This window comes from Protopterus annectens, chromosome 2.part0, assembly GCF_019279795.1.
Source record: "Protopterus annectens isolate FY-2018-M chromosome 2.part0, PAN1.0, whole genome shotgun sequence".
Classification (NCBI taxonomy): domain Eukaryota; kingdom Metazoa; phylum Chordata; order Ceratodontiformes; family Protopteridae; genus Protopterus; species Protopterus annectens.
This window is the reverse complement of record NC_056728.1, coordinates 920136019-920154484: the sequence shown is the minus strand read 5'-3', so window position 1 is coordinate 920154484 and position 18466 is coordinate 920136019. Positions and strand designations below refer to the sequence as shown.

Sequence of the window (18466 nt, the reverse complement as noted above, 5' to 3'; positions counted from 1 at the left end):
CGCAGCAGTTAGAAAGACCTCAAAGGTACCTCACCAAGAGGATAAAGGGTCTCAAATATTTGTCATATGCTGCCTGGCTGTAGACACCCCAGCTGTATGCAGTCACATACTGTCTACGCAGAGGCGTTGCATGCCTGTTGTACAAGGCCATGTCCAACATAGGAGTAATGGACATGCTCCACCCCAGAAAACCCAAATCCATCGGAGCTGTGAGAGTGAGAGATGTCAACCTCAACACATAATGAAATAGGATGTGCTGGAGGGACAAATACATAACCCAGAGGCTCCCTACACCCTGGAACAGAATCCCACTCCATGTTAGGCAGAGCCCCTCACTGACTCTCTTCAACAGGAATCTTGCCAAGTGGATGGATGATCGTAGATGTACACTGGTAGTCTTCACTGTGTCACGTCCAGACAGAGGCACAGTAAAGTAAATCATAAATGGCCATAATATCCACATATCAAGGGGTGGCGAAATCCACACACACTCTGGCTAGGCTTATAAATGCCCTAGGGTGGATAGCCTAGTATGAACCTATGAACCTATGAAGATACAAATTGTAAAGGACACTAAGGATAATCACAAGGCTTTCTTAACTTATGGTAGGAACCTTGTTAGGAAGTCACAGATATGCTCTGAATCACTCAAATATTACAAACAACATACCAAACACACACACACATTGCCAACATCCAACCTGACAGGTGCAGTGCAACCCCCCCCCCCCCAAATGTAAAATATCTATCCCAGCAGAGTGCTGGCCCCCTGACATTGCAGATGCTGAGGTAACAGCCAGCATCTACAAAGCAAAACGCACAGCATCAATGGTATGAGATGGTGTCCTGGGCTGAGTCCAACATGGACTCCAAGAAGAATGGAATGCCAAATAACACTACTGCTCAATGTCAGCCTTACCACAGGATATGTACCCAAAGAGCAGTGTACAACAACAGTGGTCCTTCTCCACAAAGGTGTTGCCTGAATGGATACTGCAAACTACCACCCCAGAATGCTGACAAGCTTGGTCTGCAAAGCTATGGAAAGGATCAGCATGTACCTCAGACATAAAGATATTGGGGACCTACTGACACTGGACCCTAGCCAGTGTGGCTTTCTTAAGTGCAGATATGCCCCTTAAACATGTTTGACTCATTTGAAACAGTCATTAAGGTCATTGATGAGGGGAATGTGGTCCACACAGCCTAGCTGGACCTTGCAAAAGGCTTCCATACAATACCCCACGTGTTCATTATAGATAAGCTCACCAGCTTATATATAAACCCCTATGTCAGTATAGGGGTTGCAAACCAGACCAAGGACAGAACTGACATGGTCAGAAATGCTGCAGCAATGTCAGACTACAAACCAGATACACAACAGCCACAAGAATCCACCAAAAGTTTTATATAAAACTCTTTCTCTGATATCACGGCCAAAGCCTTCAAGGAGTATAACACACAAGAAAAAATATACCATTATATATTCTCATACAAATACTAATTACCTAATCACACTTTAACGATCAATTAAGCAGTGCTTTCCAATTAAAGTCTTCATTCAACCCAAATAGAGACATTGTTTTAAATTTTAAAATATACATAGCTTCTTTCTGTAATAAAAGTGCTTTAACATTCACATTTTGATATGTAGAAAGACAAACCTGTTCCAAAACAGTTCCTTTAAGACAATTACTATTGCCCCCATGAAATTGTGCAAAATGTAAGGCTATTGGGCTTTCTTCATTCTTATTATTTATATCCCTGATATGCTCTAAGAGCCTTACCTTAAAAGCCCTTTTAGTTTCTCCAATGTAAAATTTTTTACATGGACATTGTAGGGAATAAATAACATTCACAGAGTTACAATGGAAAAACTTTTTAGTGTTGAATTTAATATTATTAATAGAAGCAAAATATGGCACAATAAACTTGCAAGCTTTACACTTTCCACAAGAAAATGTACCAACTTTGTCAAGTTCTTTATACAAGACAAGTGGGGGTAAACTAAACTTGCTTCTAACCAGAAAATCTTTAATATTTTTACCCCTACGATAGGAGAATTTCAAATTTAACTTTAACCATGGCTGAACACTATTCAAGGAACACAAATAATTCCAAAATTGAGTAACAATTTCAATAAATTTCATAGTGAAACAGCCAAAGGTTGTAACAAAATATATAGTCTCCCTTCTCTCCTGAGATCTATCATACAAATTGAAGTAAGACCCAGAAATAACAGGAAATAAAGAACCAATTTGTTTTTTACTATTAAAAAGCCTGTTATAGCTATTACTTAATATTTTATTACTATATCCCCGGGCAGAAAAGGATTCCACCATGGAACATAGTTCCTTATGAAATATTTCAGACCTGTTACATAACCTATAAATTCTTAACATTTCCCCATAGGGGAGAGCATTTAATGTATGCAAGGGGTGGCCACTCGTGCCATGTACATACTGAAACCCCCCTTCAAACTTCCTATTTAGAGAAGTCACCAAATTGGTACCATCAGAAATATCTAGTACCACATCCAAAAAAGGAACAATGGTCCCAACTTTCAACCCATCAAATTGTAACATATATCTATTATCATTAAGGTCAATAAAAAAATCCCTTATAGCAGAATTACTACCATCAACTAAAAATATCAAGTCATCAACGTACCTATAATATTTAATAACATGTGTATGAAAAAAATTATGGTTGTAAATAACTTCCAACTCAAACAACCCCATAACAAGATTAGCATACCACCCCAGAATGCTGACAAGCTTGGTCTGCAAAGCTATGGAAAGGATCAGCATGTACCTCAGACATAAAGATATTGGGGACCTACTGACACTGGACCCTAGCCAGTGTGGCTTTCTTAAGTGCAGATCTGCCCCTTAAACATGTTTGACTCATTTGAAACAGTCATTAAGGTCATTGATGAGAGGAATGTGGTCCACACAGCCTAGCTGGACCTTGCAAAAGGCTTCCATACAATACCCCACGTGTTCATTATAGATAAGCTCACCAGCTTACATATAAACCCCTATGTCAGTATAGGGGTTGCAAACCAGACCAAGGACAGAACTGACATGGTCAGAAATGCTGCAGCCATGTCAGACTACAAACCAGATACAACTGGCATCCCACAAGGCTTGGTCCTGGGACCTCCCTTGTTTGGTATATATGTCCCATAGGTACAGGCCAATATGGAAGGACTGTGTCTGAACAAGTTTGCAGAGGACTACAAACTGGCCACCATATCTGACCCTCCAGCTGACACAAGCATCCCACAAAAGGGCCACATAGAAACAGACAACTGGTGCCATAGCCATGTCAGCAAGCTAATTGCAGAAAAGTGTATAGTCAACCCCTGTGGATATACAGTAAGTGCCCACCAATTACCACATAGGTGTTAACCCATTAAGTACTTAAGATGTAATAAGAGACCTGGGGACACAAGTTGATAGATATCTTGCATTGGACAAGCATGTGGCTGTAGTGGTTACAGAAACATACCATATACCCACCTAATCATGAAGGTAGTCAGATCTAGATCAGGGGAGGTCATTGTGGCTCTGCAGTCATCCTTCATCAGCGTCACAATTGACTACAATGGCCCCTGTGGGATTTACCTCAGCAGACACCTCCATCAACTGGAAAGACCCCAAAAGTACCTCACCAGGAGTATCAAAGAGCTTGAACAGATGCCATGTGTTGCCTGATTAAAGAAACTGCAGCTCCACACACTGCCATACTGCCCACCCAGAGGCAAGCTGTGCCTGATGTATAAAGTCATGTCCAAGCTGGAATCAATGAACATGCTGCACCTTGTACAATCTGAATGGCAGTGAGCTATGCACATGAGAGACCTGAACCCCAGCACTGACATACATAGGACAAGCTGTACTGAATGATCCATAACACAGAAGCCACCCCCACTCTTGAGTAAACTCCCAGTACAGGTTAGCCAGAAAGTCACCCAGCGACTCTCCTCAAGAGGAATCTTGATGAGTGGATGGGAGATGGTAGGTTTACCCTGGGTATCACTGGTATGTCACGGGTAGACGGAGGCACAGTATACTAACCATGACATATGTCATGGCAAACTCCAGTTACAATGTGTGTCAAAGGACAAACACACTCTCTGACTAGCATTAGAAATGGCCTAGGGCACATCGCTAGTGTTTGCCAATGTCCACCTATGTTGTGGAATACACTACCAATGTTGGACAAGCCTGGTTTAAGTAGTCCATATCTGAACATAATGCAACATGGTCATATGTGCACAACTGGCCCCTAAACAGTCTGTTGTGCTCACTATGAAAATTTAAAGCAGTGATAGGACTAAAGCCCAGGATACTGTCCACCATAGTGAAAGTACTGAACCAGTACACTATATGGTACTAAAGTGTTAGGTCAGTATGAAAGGATTTTGACAACTGTATGCAAAGTATCCCGTGCAAACCCTGCAGGCACAGTATAATCCCTGTTGTGTTCAGACATGAAGCAGCTGTCCAGTAATTACACAACATGACACCCAACACACAACCATAAACGTGAGATATTGTTGAAGTTCACACTCATCCACAAATGTGGTGGACTGCAGAGTTCAACATATGGAAAGCTCACACTGGGCATGCTCGCACACTTTGATAAATGAGACATATGTCAGACAACATGCCATGGAAAGGCTGAACTGGGCATGCTCACACACTTAGGCCATATCTCAGTTTAGCAGTTGGCCACACATATCTGCTATTTGTATGTGTTATTCCAGGAACCAACCACATTACAGCAATCTGCCCAGTGCACACAGTTAAATGACTACAGAGACATAAGTGATATAGTGGATCCCTCTCATGTTCAAACATCTTCCACAGATACACAAGTTGTTCATAGAAACAGGGAATGATATGGCAATAAAGACCTGCAAACAGTCTATCAGCAACAAATATTGTGCATCTGACAATTAAACATATGGGTGTAGAGGTCAATACTAGGCTGTTTGCCCTAGGGAATGAAAGCTTAGCCAGAGTGTGCTTGGCGTCTGCATCCCCAGTACAGTAGGCTACTGTGCCACTGTAAAGTAGGTCACATAAGGCACCATTTGAGGCTAGTGTGATGTACCTCCATCAAGCAGGGACACAGTGCAGATCCTAGGGGTTGAATTTGCTACGCCACATCCATGTTGTTGGTGTGTGCTGGAAGAGGGTTGGTGAGGACCTCTAACAGTAAGTGGGCATCAATAACAGACTGAGGGGAGCCTTATCTGCAGTGTCTGGACAATTTCACTGTCAACACGTTGTTGTGATGATTATGAGGGATTGAAGTGTCATGCCAGTACTGTTCAGAGATGTCCTCCCTCTGTGGGCTACTGCTCTGCAATGTATTAGCTCACTCTGTCTGTTGGACAGCTCATATATGGCTGGTGTACACCTGACAGGGTGTCCTGTTGTGGAGGAGTCATGGGTATATTTGGGATAGCATGATCAATGAAAACCTTCCACATCCTCATAGAATGCAATTGTCAAGGATTATGCAGAGTGGCCTGTATACTCCCCCAGCATGGGTCCTTGAAGTCTTCCACCCCAGTCTTCACAAGTGCAAAGTCTGCTTTTGATAAATACACTTTGTTTGCAGTGACAACCTTGCCTGGGGGTGGGGATGGGATATGGATGTCCAGGGAAAGGTGGGTATGGTCAGATATCAACAATGGTGGTCTACCTCTGGTGTGGAACAGTGAGTACCCATGTTGCAGATGGTCAGGTGCAATATGTATTCCCCTTGTGGCTGTGGTGAGTGGTCCTGCCATAGCACATGGACTCACAAATTGTAGTGGCTGTAGGGTAATGTTGTAGAGGCCTGAGTAGTTCCCACACACAATATACCTGTACCCGACGTTAACAACTGGAATGGTGTATGTGAACACCTTCATATCTTGGCATTGTTCTCAGGGAAGCAAAGTGTGTGTCCCGGATGTGGGAGGGGTGGTCTGAACTGGTTGTGTTGTGTGTTACAGGTCCTGTGGTCACGACGCATGGCATAAAACATAACCTGCCAGTGCTGATGTGCATATCTGACCCTGAAGTAGGTGGCTGCAAATGCATATATATATGCTATCCCCCACCTGACAGGTGGTAATAGATGTACTTACCTCTGCATAAATAATGATGTCAGCACCCTATAAATACTGCAGGTGCAGAACAGATGCCCAGTAATTTGGATAGTGCGCTCTGCTAATGCGTCTCCCTCAAGTGTCATAATATAGTTAAGTAGGGGTTTAAATCCTGCAAATGCTCAGTGTGTGTGTGTGTGTGTGTGTGTGTGTGTGTGTGTGTGTGTGTGTGTGTGTGTGTGTGTGTGTGTGTGTGTTTGTGTGTGTGTGTGGGTGAGCGGGGTTGATGTGTGTGCAATTCTGAGTGAGAGAAATGTCCTTTTTGGCAACTAGGAGAACACACTACAGGATGTACATTCCCCTTTCTAAATACTGATGATGTCAGCACCCTATAAGTACAGCAGGAGAAGGGACACTTCCCAGTAATGCAAATAGTGCGCTCCGCCAATGCATCCGTCTGGAGTGTCATAATATAGTTAGGTAGGGGTCTGAATCCTGCAAATGCTCAGTGTGTGTGTTTTGATGAGTGGGGTCAGTGTGTGTGCAATTCTGTGTGAGGGAAATGCCCCTTTTGGTAACTAGGAGAACACACTACAGGATGCACATTCCCCTTTCTAAACACTGATGATGTCAGCACCCTATAAGTAAAGCAGGAGAAGGGAAACCTCCCAACAATGCAAATAGCGTGCTCCGCTAATGCGTCTATCTAGAGTGTCATAACTTGATGTCTACATGTTAGCTTATTGTTGTAGCAGTTTATATGCTCCTTCTGTTTCATTTACTTGCTTATTCTATTTCTTGTAACATGTGGTATGTTACATACGGAAACAACTCTTGTATGTGTCTATTACATGTGATGTGGGACATAATTATGTCATACGGTCGCAGGATATTTTACATTTATAATGGTTTTGGTATGGACACAACTGCCCAGCTGTGTACTATCCCTCACAATGTGGGACAGGTGGTAACCCTGACCATTGGGCTAGATGTAGCAATTGGCGACACGCTAACATGATGCATTTCACTTCCACTTGGTGTAACTATCTACACTGCGTTAGAATATGGGTACACAGTTTTAAATGCCATTTGTTCGAGGGATGGAGACTCGATATTCGCTAACATGCATTTGTGTTTGCTTCTTAATTTTGTGTTTGCAAGAACTGTCTTGCATGCTTTGCATACTTTTCAGTATCCACGGACACTGACAGGTGTGATTACTATTGCAGGCAGATTGTTATATTCAAGCATTTTAGGTTGCATGTCAACAGCCAACATTACCACGCTTCCGTGCAGCACTTCGACACGCCCCACGCACTCGTGCTCATTTCCTATGCACGTGGCTGTCGCGGCAGCGCGCCTTCATTAATATGCATATGGTGCTACTGCGCCATCTACATGCCGCATGGTCGGCGCAAGCCTAATGCCGGCCTTGCGCCGAGCTTCATGAATCCCGGGGACTATCTGCAAAATCTTGTGAGTGAAGCCATTGTTAAAAGGTGATGTACTTTGGCTGCTATGCAGCTAACACAGCTTAATAGTGTATTCCTCCTGGAATGAGGGCAAGATCTACACCACTTTTTGTGGACTCCTTTGACATCCTTTCTTGACATCATAACCAATCTTTGTTACGAGCTATTTCCTTGTATATTGATGGAAAGAACATGCTATAATCACATGCATCTCATGTTCTTTCTCATTAAAATGATAAAGACAAATGTTAAAAAAATTGCCACTGTTGATTCTGTTTAAGCACACGTTCTTTTCCTGTAATTCAGATTTTTAATTGGCATTTGCAACTCTCAAACCTCGGCCTTATACTGATTTTATGTATTGCTGCTCCAGCTTTGTTTTTCTACAATAAACTGAGAAAATGTAGAGACTTGAATTTCCTTGCCATCTTTCTACCACTAAAAATTCTTACCTGTTGTCTTTAGATATTGTATGTGTTTCACACAGTGAAATAATTTATGCACATTAACTAAATACCTAAAACCATATTTTTTTCTAGATCTTTCTCTACATGTTCCACACACCTGACTCTTCTTTATTCTCTCCATTCAAAAATGTTTTCTTCTTGACATCCGCTGTACTACAACTTTTTCTCTTTGATGGAAAGTTTTCTTAATCTGTCATGCAATCACCCAAATGACAGTTAGTGCTGCCTCTTTTGCTTTCCCTAGCTCATGTCTAAAATATATCACAGGAAAAGATCCAGGTAATTGTAAGACACAAAATGTCATATGCTGCCCTAAGTTAACCATCCCATCTTTTGCTTGATGAAATTGTTGTACAACACAATATAACTGTGTATGTATATAAGTACCTCCAAAAGTGGTCTGATTGCAATTCCATCAAGAGGGATTGTTAGCCTCAGCTAATGCATTACCACCAATTTTAGCTTTTAAGTTATTCAAAATGTCATGTGACCATAATTCACTTGCTGGGAAAATTCTACCTACATATGTAAAACAAGATCTTTTCACTTTCACCATTTCATTAACTAAAGTCACTTGAGTAGTATTTCTTCTACCTTTATTATAGACCATTGGCTTTGTTGTAGATGTATTTAATGGAAAATTATATGTCATAATATATTCATCCAAGCACTGAAGTTGGTTTGTCAAAGTTTCATATGAAGTCACTATTAGAACTGTCATCTGCATAAAGAGTTGTAGGGCATAATTTCTTATTCACCTGTGGTGCATCCATATGCATGTTTTTCATTCTGCTAAATATATTGCTAGAGAAAAATATAAATAGCCATGGGGATAACATACATCCCTGTCTGACACCCTTGTTAGTGTTGAATTTTGATTTGAGATGCCCCTTTCTCAAGAGCTTTACTCAAGCATATGTTGAGCCATAGGAAGGTTTACATTATGCTTAGCAGGTATAATGCAAAACATCTGATGAGCATAATTGACAATAATAATCATTTTTCTAATGTGATCTTCTTTAACGTAACACTATTTAAATCCAGAAATATTGAACATATATGTCTAGTGCTAGATGCCAGATCCAACCTTGATCCTCCTATAGTAGATCTGGCTTTCTTCCTGTCATTCATTATTAGTATTTAAATTCTCGCTAACTTGTGTTCAGAAAAAAATTATTTTCTTCATCTTTCTGGCCTTGTAATACATTGCTCTTGCTCAGTCATAGATATATGGCTCTCCCAGTCCATTTTTAAGTTGGCTTTTATACTTGCTTTATATTTCAATTTATAATTCAATTACTTATTATCAACCCCTTGACCATGTGCTAATAATTTCTTTTGGTATTGCTTTTAACATTTAGAATACATTTTACAAGAATTTACTGATTAATGATTTTTAACTAACTCCAAAGTAAGCTATGTTGTTAAAGCTTTTGTCAGTCCAAAGGTTTTGCTGAAGATTGTATTCTTTGTTTTAACTTTGTATGAGTCCCACTCATTTAATTTGTTTATCTGATATTCTGATTCCTATTAACTATAATCACAAGAGGAAATTAATAATTCTTTCCTCTTACTTTAACATTCTTCTGGCATGCTAGTCTAAGATCTGCAGACATAATATAGTAATCACATACTTAATTACTTTGTTTTGCCTAGAATGTATATCCATAATTCTTAGTGAACCCACGTCACATTGAGCTAAAGCCCTTACTTTACCAAGGTGACTCATGTTTAATTAATGGCATGGAGCCTGATGGGGGAACAGGGGAGGTTGTGAGTGAGTAGTCAGTATCAGCTTGCCCATCCTGTGGGGATGGTAGCAGTTTAGGTCTGCTGCAATAAGCAGCATTAAGAGACAGGCAAGCTGTGTGCTGCATAAGTGGTAATCCCTTTGTTCTGGATTTTGTGCATGTGCTAAATCAAACTTGCACCTCTCAAAGTCAGCAGTTGTTAAACTTGCAAGGCTGCTGTGCAGGAGTTAGGACAGGAGTTAGCACAGTTGCAGGAGTTAGGACAGTTGCAGGAATTAGGACTTTTGCAGGAGCTAGGGCAGTTGCAGGAGTTAGAACAGTTGTAGGAGCTAGGACAGTTGCAGGAGTTAGGACAGTTGCAGGAGTTAGGACAGGAGCTAGGACAGTTGCAGGAGTTAGGACAGATGTAGGAGCAAGGACAGTTGCAGGAGCTAGGACAGTTGCAGGAGCCAGGACATTTGCATGAGTTGGGACAGTTGCAGGAGCTAGGACAGCTGTAGGAGCTAGGACAGTTGCAGGAGTTAGGACAGTTGCAGGAGCTAGGACAGTTGCTGGAGTTGGGACAGTTGCAGGAGCAAGGACAGTTGCAGGAGCTAGGATAGTTGCAGGAGTTAGGACAGTGGCAGGAGCTAGGACAGTTGCAAGAACTAGGACAGTTGCAGGAGTTAGGACAGTTGCAAGAGTTAGGACAGGAGCTAGGACAGTTGCAGGAGTTAGGACAGTGGCAGGAGCTAGTACAGTTGCAAGAACTAGGACAGTTGCAGGAGTTAGGACAGTTGCAGGAGTTAGGACAGGAGCTAGGACAGTTGCAGGAGTTAGGACAGATGTAGGAGCTAGGACAGTTGCAGGAGCTAGGACAGTTGCAGGAGTCATGACAGTTGCATGAGCTAGCACAGCTGCAGGAGCTAGGACAGTTGCAGAATTTAGGACAGTTGCAGGATTTAGGACAGTTGCAGGAGCTAGGACAGTTGCAGGAGTTAGGACAGTTTTAGGAGCTAGGACATTTGCATGAGTTGGGACAGTTGCAGGAGCTAGGACAGCTGTAGGAGCTAGGACAGTTGCATGAGCTAGGACAGTTGCAGGAGCTAGGACATTTGCATGAGTTGGGACAGTTGCAGGAGCTAGGGCAGCTGTAGGAGCTAGGACAGTTGCAGGAGTTAGGACAGTTGCTGGAGCTAGGACAGTTGCAGGAGCTAGGACAGTTGAAAGAACTAGGACAGTTGCAGGAGTTAGGACAGTTGCAGGAGTTAGGACAGGAGCTAGGTCAGTTGCAGGAGCTAGGACAGTTGCAGGAGTTAGGACAGTTGCAGGAGTTAGGACAGGAGCTAGGACAGTTGCAAGAGTTAGGACAGTTGCGGGAGGTAGGACACAATCCCCGACAGGGGTATGATGTTGCACCAGCATCCTTGATCACCTCCCCTCACCTCCCCAGCCAGAGATAGGGGACAGTTTGAGCCTGGAAGAGGCTATTGTGGGTCATTGCTGATGGCAGTTGATGGTCAGCTATGGAGAGGAAATAAATAATGCATATCTACGATCATCTGAGTCAAAACCATTCAGAAATGTCAGATCATTGTTTGCCTTTAGTCATTTACCAGTATGCTATATTATCTTGAATTCGTTCTCTTGGTTCCTCCACATCCATCCAAAGGCCCCTCATTTCCCTTTATTTTTTTTTTTTGCACAGCTGGCCAAGGCATCAGTTATGCTTGTGATATTTATTCTTTAAATCCGGTATATTAGATGATGTTTTAACATATTTCCTTCAATTAACTTATTCAACTTGTCCAACATCTTAGTAATCATTCTTCTAAGAAACTTCTCTTAACTGACCATTTATATGCTTCACTGAAATTCTGTGCTGAACTAATAGTAGTTAATTCACTATAACCTTCTGCAATTACTTAGTCTGAGTAAACTACATCAAATGCAAGCATTGGTAAAGTCTGTCAATTCAAAATATTGGAGGTAATCTGAGATATAACATTATATACATCATCAATTAATATATTGTATACTATATAATACAAAAATAGATAAATAAATATGCAAAAAAGTTGATTTTAACATGGAAAAAAAGCAAGAGAAGAATTAGCAAACCATTCTAAATATGTTTTTTCCTTCCTAGTAACTTGCACATTGATGTGGAAATATCATTTAACTTTTTATCCATAAGCAGGTGGACTCATGTTCAATCAAAATTAGTGGCTTATATTGCTCCTGAAGTTGCTTATAGTAGTATTGTATTACTTTGTGTATTACCTATTTACTGAATATCCATGTGACAAATGCAGTTATTTATGCCATGGTATTATTTGGATCTTGCCTATTTCTTAATGTTTACTCACTAATTATAGCCCAGCAGCATACAAAAGAATTTGATACAGAAATGAAATGAAATGACACTGTGATTGCTTCCTTGGATGCACTATAATGGATCTGCTAACCTTTACTTCATTTTATGTGTGATGTTTGATATTTTCTGAGTCAGAATGTAACAATGCACTCAAGCATTGTAAAACCTGAAGCAGGTGAACTAAAATATGTGTTTTAACTTACAATATGTATTCTTTTCAGGATATGAAATACATAGCGACCATGCATGACTGTTGTACACCTTGTGATTACAATAATCGTGACTAATCTTATGTCAGAAAATTAGCCATTTAAAACTGAAATTAGAAGATTCTTTAATGAGACAGTTAAGAATAGGAAACTCACTAGTATTTAAAAGTGAAAACTCTGCCCAATTACATCTGTTGTCTGTATGAAAAAATATAAATCAAGTAAATGTTGTCCTGAACCAAATAAATGCTGTGTAAAATAAAGAGAAGAAAAAAAGTCCAAGAAAAATTACTCTAAGCTTCTGACTTGAGTCTTTCCTGCACTTCTGTCTCTGCCTGAAAATTCAGCGACTATAGCTTAGACTCAATAATTCTTTGAATAATGAAGAACTAGGAAAAAGTCTAGCTGTAGACGGATATTTTCTTGTAATCTAGTTGATCAGTAGATTATTTTCTTTTTCCCTGTGAAAAATGTTCTCTGTTTATTTATCTGTTACCTATACTGCTTATCTTATTCTTTCTGAAAGTATTTTTATGAAGTCTATCTTATAACGTATGCGGCTAGTTGTCTATTGATTTATTATTTGAAGAAAGCATATAGTGGTAAATGTGACAAGCTGGCATAATTAGCCAGACTACTTGGCTAAATACTGTAATTTGTGTTTATAATTATTTGGTTTATGAAGCCTGGTAATCTGGATGAGGAGCAGTTTATTACTTTGGGCCAAGACAGAAGATTTGAGTGCTACAGAGTATTACCAGCCTTTCCTAGAACTTAATGTGTATGCATGATCATGTTCAAAGCACAGTTACTGTAGGTCAGAAGCACTGCAAGACATTGAAACCCAAAGAGAGAGAGAGAGAGTTGTAAGACAGTGGGCTGCAGAGCTCAGTCAAAGACTCTGCTTGGTTGCATGTTTAGTGTAAAACCTGTTCTTAGGTGTTGGTGAGTAAGACCCATACCCAAGGCAACAGTGAATATTTCCTTTATTATATGGAGGAGAAGCTGAATTTACTGAATTGTTTAATAATTCATATCATTCTATCAAATCTGCTGGTGATTGTCTATCCTTTACCATTTTGCTTAGGCCTGTAGCTCTTTACCTGTATCCATTAGGTCAGTACCCCCCCCCCATCCTTCAAAACCACTCTAAAAGACTTCCTAGCCAAATCCTGTCTCTATTGTTGCTCAACACAAGGAAAACTATATTGCTTAATGTACCTATTCATACCTCCTTACTCTCCCTTCTTCACTCACTTCCTATCACTTTTTATCAATTTCTCCCACCAGCTTTTTCTCTAAATATACCAAAAGCATGCTTTTCTCTCACTTCATAGGTTCATAGATTCAAAGGTAGGTACTAGGCTATTAGCCCTAGGGCTTATATAAGCCTAGCCAAAAAGGTACCCTGGCTTTTGCCACCCAAGAAAATTATGTAACTGTGCCCCTGTCGAGCAGAGCCACAGAAGTGATCCCTGGGGTGATATTGTAATTCCTGTTTGTATTGTTCTAAGTTACCTTTAATTTCTCTATAAACTGGCTACAATTTCTCTAAATATTAAATCATTGTCCTATAACTTTTATCTATTCTTAACCAATGTTTTTATATTATGTCTAATTTAGTATAATTATTTAAATTGTAGATGATACCCGCGGTGGTGGTGCTGCGGTAGCGTTATCGCCTCACAGTAAGACGCTGTCTGGTTCGATTCTCAGCTAGAGCATCTTCTGCTTGGAGACATGCGTGAATGGGCGTACCTTCGTTGAAGGGTGTGCATCAGGCCTGACAAGCCGGTACGTAAAAATCAACTGCCAATCATTAGCGGATTGGAGTTCCGCTGTGGCAACCCCTAACCGGGAAAAAGCTGAAAGACACTACTACATTTAAAATGTAGATGATATTTGTATTATTTTTGAAGACTGTAGGATCATAGGAAGATCATAGGAAGTCACTAGGCTATTGGCCCTGAGGCCCTTATAAACCTAGCTGAGAGTTTAGCCCATGTTTAGACAAATCAGGCACCCAATGCTCCTGTCCAGCAGGGACATGGGTGGAATCTCAAGGATGTATTTTCTATTTCCCATCCAGTTATCCAGGTTGCACTTAAAAAGGGGTAAAGAGGTACTCTGCTTGAAGTGGAGAGTGAGTGTATTCCACAGATGGGGGATTCTCTGGGACACAAATCTGTCCCACCAACAAGTCCTATTGATGTCACAGACAAGGTTGAGGCCGCGTGTGTTGGTTACTCGAGTGGAGCTTGACTTATGGAGATGCAGCAGTCCCACCAAGGTAGGGTCCGAGATCATCTTGTATGCCAGATAGAGGTCACCTCTGAGGAGTCTGAATGAAACTGAGTAGAGGGCTAGGGCTTTTAGCCTATCTGTGTATGGTAGATTTTTGAGGTCCTGGATTCTCCTGGTGAGGAACCTCTGTGGTGTCTCCCGCTGCTGCATGTGCTTTGTAAGGTACATGTGAAATGGGGCATTGTACTCAATAATGGGCCTTATAAGGAAAGAATGCAGGAATGTTATGACCTCCTTGTCCCTGGATAAGACACCCTTACTTATGAGATAGGCCATGTAGAAAGCTTTACGTATAATGGAAGCAACACGGTGGTCAAAAGTCAGGTTGCTATTAATCTGGGATCCCAAATCCCTCACAACTGATTGTGTGCTTAGGACATTGTTATTAATGTGATAATTTGTGGGGATGTCACTCTCCCCAAAGGGGATGATGATACCATTTTTTTTGTGTTCAGCTTGAGGCCATGTTTCTGGCACCAGTCACTTGTTTGGGTGAGACCCTCTTGGAGAATGTACACGTCACTAGGGGAAATGATGACAGTGCCCAGCTTGCAGTCATCTGCAAACTTGATTAGCCATAGCCCACTGGTTTTGGCCTGCACCTCAAAAAAGTACATCCCAAATTATAGAGGCCCCAAGACCGAACCCTGGGGTACACCACTTGATATGGGTGTACTGCTTGAGGAGGCTTCAACTACATTGACTAGGTGGGTTCTATCAGTGAGCCAGTTCGCTGCCCATCTGGTAACATATGGATTGATACCTAGTTGAGAGAGTTTATCTATTATGCCCGAGTAGGGAATAGTGTTGAAGGCTTTGGCCAGGTCATGGTAGATGGTGTATACTGTCTTCCCCTCATCCATGGCTTTGGTGACTGTCTCAAAAAAGTTGACCAAATTTAACAGACATGATCTCCTATTCATGAAGCCAAACTGTGTGGGATTGAGTATTTGGAGACTGCCAATATCCTTGTTAATGAGGTCCATGATATTCAATTTTATGGCCTTGCACATCAGGCTAGTTAGGCTGATGGGTGTATAATTTTCCTGATCAGTGGACGCTCCACCTTTGTGTAAAGGGATGACAGTGACTGTCCTTTACTCAGCTGGGAAAAAAGCTGGTACTCAGTCTTGAATAGAGCACCTAATGGTGCTGCAAGTTTCTGCCTGAGTTCTAGGATGCAGCCTGGATTGTTATCAGGTCCCATGGAGGTTGTATTTTTTGCCTTTGAGAGAGCAGAGATGACCTGATCCCTTGACATAAGAGGAAGGGGGAAGGTACTTGGAATGTCCTGATTTACTGGTAGAGGGGGCAGAGGGGTGAAATTTTTGCTGAATCTGTCAGCCATCAAGCTTGCTATATCTATGGCATTTGTATATGTGGTGCCCTTAACCACCAGTTCTGAACAGATCTGGGTGCTACCTTTGAGATTATGAACATATGTGAAGAAGGCCTTATGATTGTCTCTAGTAGATGTGATCTATTTGGGCTCTGTAAAATAATTGTTCTTAAAATATATTGTAATACTTCAGAGCTTTTCTGTCCGGGCCACCACTGAAAATGGATTCCTACCCATTTGGACTTTCCTAGTAATCAAATGTAAATAAGTAAATAATATCTGTATACTTTTTTTTAATTCTTTAACCTGCTTAGTACTAGTGGTGTGAGGTTTAAGATTTAAGATGTTAGACCTAAAGACTAATTTTGTGGTCAGCAGTGAAGATGATCACAGAACTGCTGCCCTGTCCACATTCATTTTCACATTCTGCGTAAGCCATTTTATGCAAAACATATTCTTGATTATCTAGTATTGAACAGCAATGCTCGTTAAATCAGCAGAAATGTGAAGATGTTTATTTCCCATAATCGTCTTTTCAAAGCTTGCATTTGTACGGTATTATTAATACAGCTCCATACATTGTATTTTACTGGAGCCCACTGCTATACTTTGTACTGCTGAATGAATATAGCAGTCATTTGCACAAATCATCAAGACCATAATATTGTATTATGTTTCTTCATGTTTATCATTTTTCATTCATTAATACTTTCATATAACAGACCTGAACTGCAAAGCAAGAACATGGTTTCTTATTTCCACATACAAACAGTGTTTCAGATGAGCTTGTCAGCAATGAAGGAAACATTGAAGTACACATTTTGTCTATATTTGACTCTTTCTGGTAAATACTGCCTAACAGAGAACTGTGTTTGTCAAAGCTTTAAGACAATAATGTTGTATGATACTCCTCATAATCATCTGTTTTTTTACAGGCACGTTTGTTGGCAGAATTAATCCATCTTCCACATGTATTTTACTAGCCTTGTACTGTACTTTCTGTAGATGAATGAAGTCAAATACACACCAATACTGCATGCAACCAAGGTGTTACACAGTACTATAAATCTGACAAGTGAGCAATGCAGCAAATATTTATGATTAAATGGAACAAAGCATTCTTTCTGCCTTACTTTGGCTATTACTTCCCATTTTCAGGTACCCAAGAGCAGTACTCAATACATCAAAACCATAAAGTTGTATGTTGGTATCCCATCCCATTTTTTCTGCAGTAAAACATTTGTTGATTGGTTTATATACCTTAAAAGAAAAATATTATAGAGAAGCAGCATAAAGCATTTTGTTCTTGAGAAAAATAACAAATGACTATTATTTTGTTTAGGTGCTTCTACACCGTTAAATTAATGCAGCATTCCATATCTCTCAATGTCTAGAAAATGGATGTTGATGCAAAAACTGTTAGTCCTCAGCATGTGGTCAAGGAGAATATGGAAGAGCCTAGTCCAGTTTCTCAAGAGGCCCAGAACACTGTCTGGTTATGTGAGTGGATCCGAGAGCTATAGTAGGCTGAGTGGCATAAAACCCTGAACTACAGGTAGCAGCTCATTAACAACTTATAGCCTCAGTCCTCTTGGATAACTGGCAGACAAAGAAAGTCTCCCCTATTTTTCTGTTATCCTGGACTGAACTCAGAAATTTGCATACAGAAAACCATATCCCTAACCACTAGGTAACAAATGTAACAAATTCTGTATCAAACACTCATAGCAGCATAGAACAGATTAAGCAACAAAAACAACAAAAGTTCTTCTTCATGAAGTTCTTGGTTATTATTAAAAAGAACGAAAGCACTAAGTCTAACACTGCATCCGAGACTGTCTTTGTGCTATTTAAGTAGAAATTATGTATTCATTTTTTAAATGCATTACAGTAATAGTTAAAAAATGTCCCCGATCTTTGTCCTTTGTCCAGAATATTTGAGCAAAACAGTTGAATGGTATTATGTAGCTAAAGCAGTATTATATTCAAGAAAGCACAGAATCAAGGGATAGTGGCATTGTTCCACAGCACTGTAATTTATGTTCACAGGAGTGATGCAGCAACTTCTGACTTTAGACAGCATTTTATTACTGATAAAAATATACTTATTTTCATTAGTGTGATACAGTCTTCAGGTACTGTACTTTGCATAGCTGAATAAATACTGCATTCACCTACACAAAGACAAGCCTCACTTGACAGCTGAGGTGTAATGCACAGAACTGAAACTGATCCACTTTTAGTTGTGATGAGATGGTAGTCTATCATAGGCTCAGCCTAAATTTCTGACAAGTTATAGTACCCTTGGTAAGTGTAAGCAGGGACATGGGAGATAAAGCATTTACATGAGGGGCCTGGGAGATGAACCATTTACAGGCTACCTGTGTATAAAGCATGCTTGTGCAATACACATTCCCAGTCCATACCTTTGGATACATTATTCATCCAGAGATGCA

The 18466-nt window shown here is 40.5% G+C and overlaps 1 pseudogene; it reads left to right on the top strand.

Annotated features, from left to right (window-relative positions):
* The window catches only part of LOC122792792, a 94879-nt pseudogene extending 77346 nt beyond the window's left edge, over positions 1–17533 (top strand).
* The last annotated feature ends 933 nt before the right edge of the window (positions 17534–18466 follow it).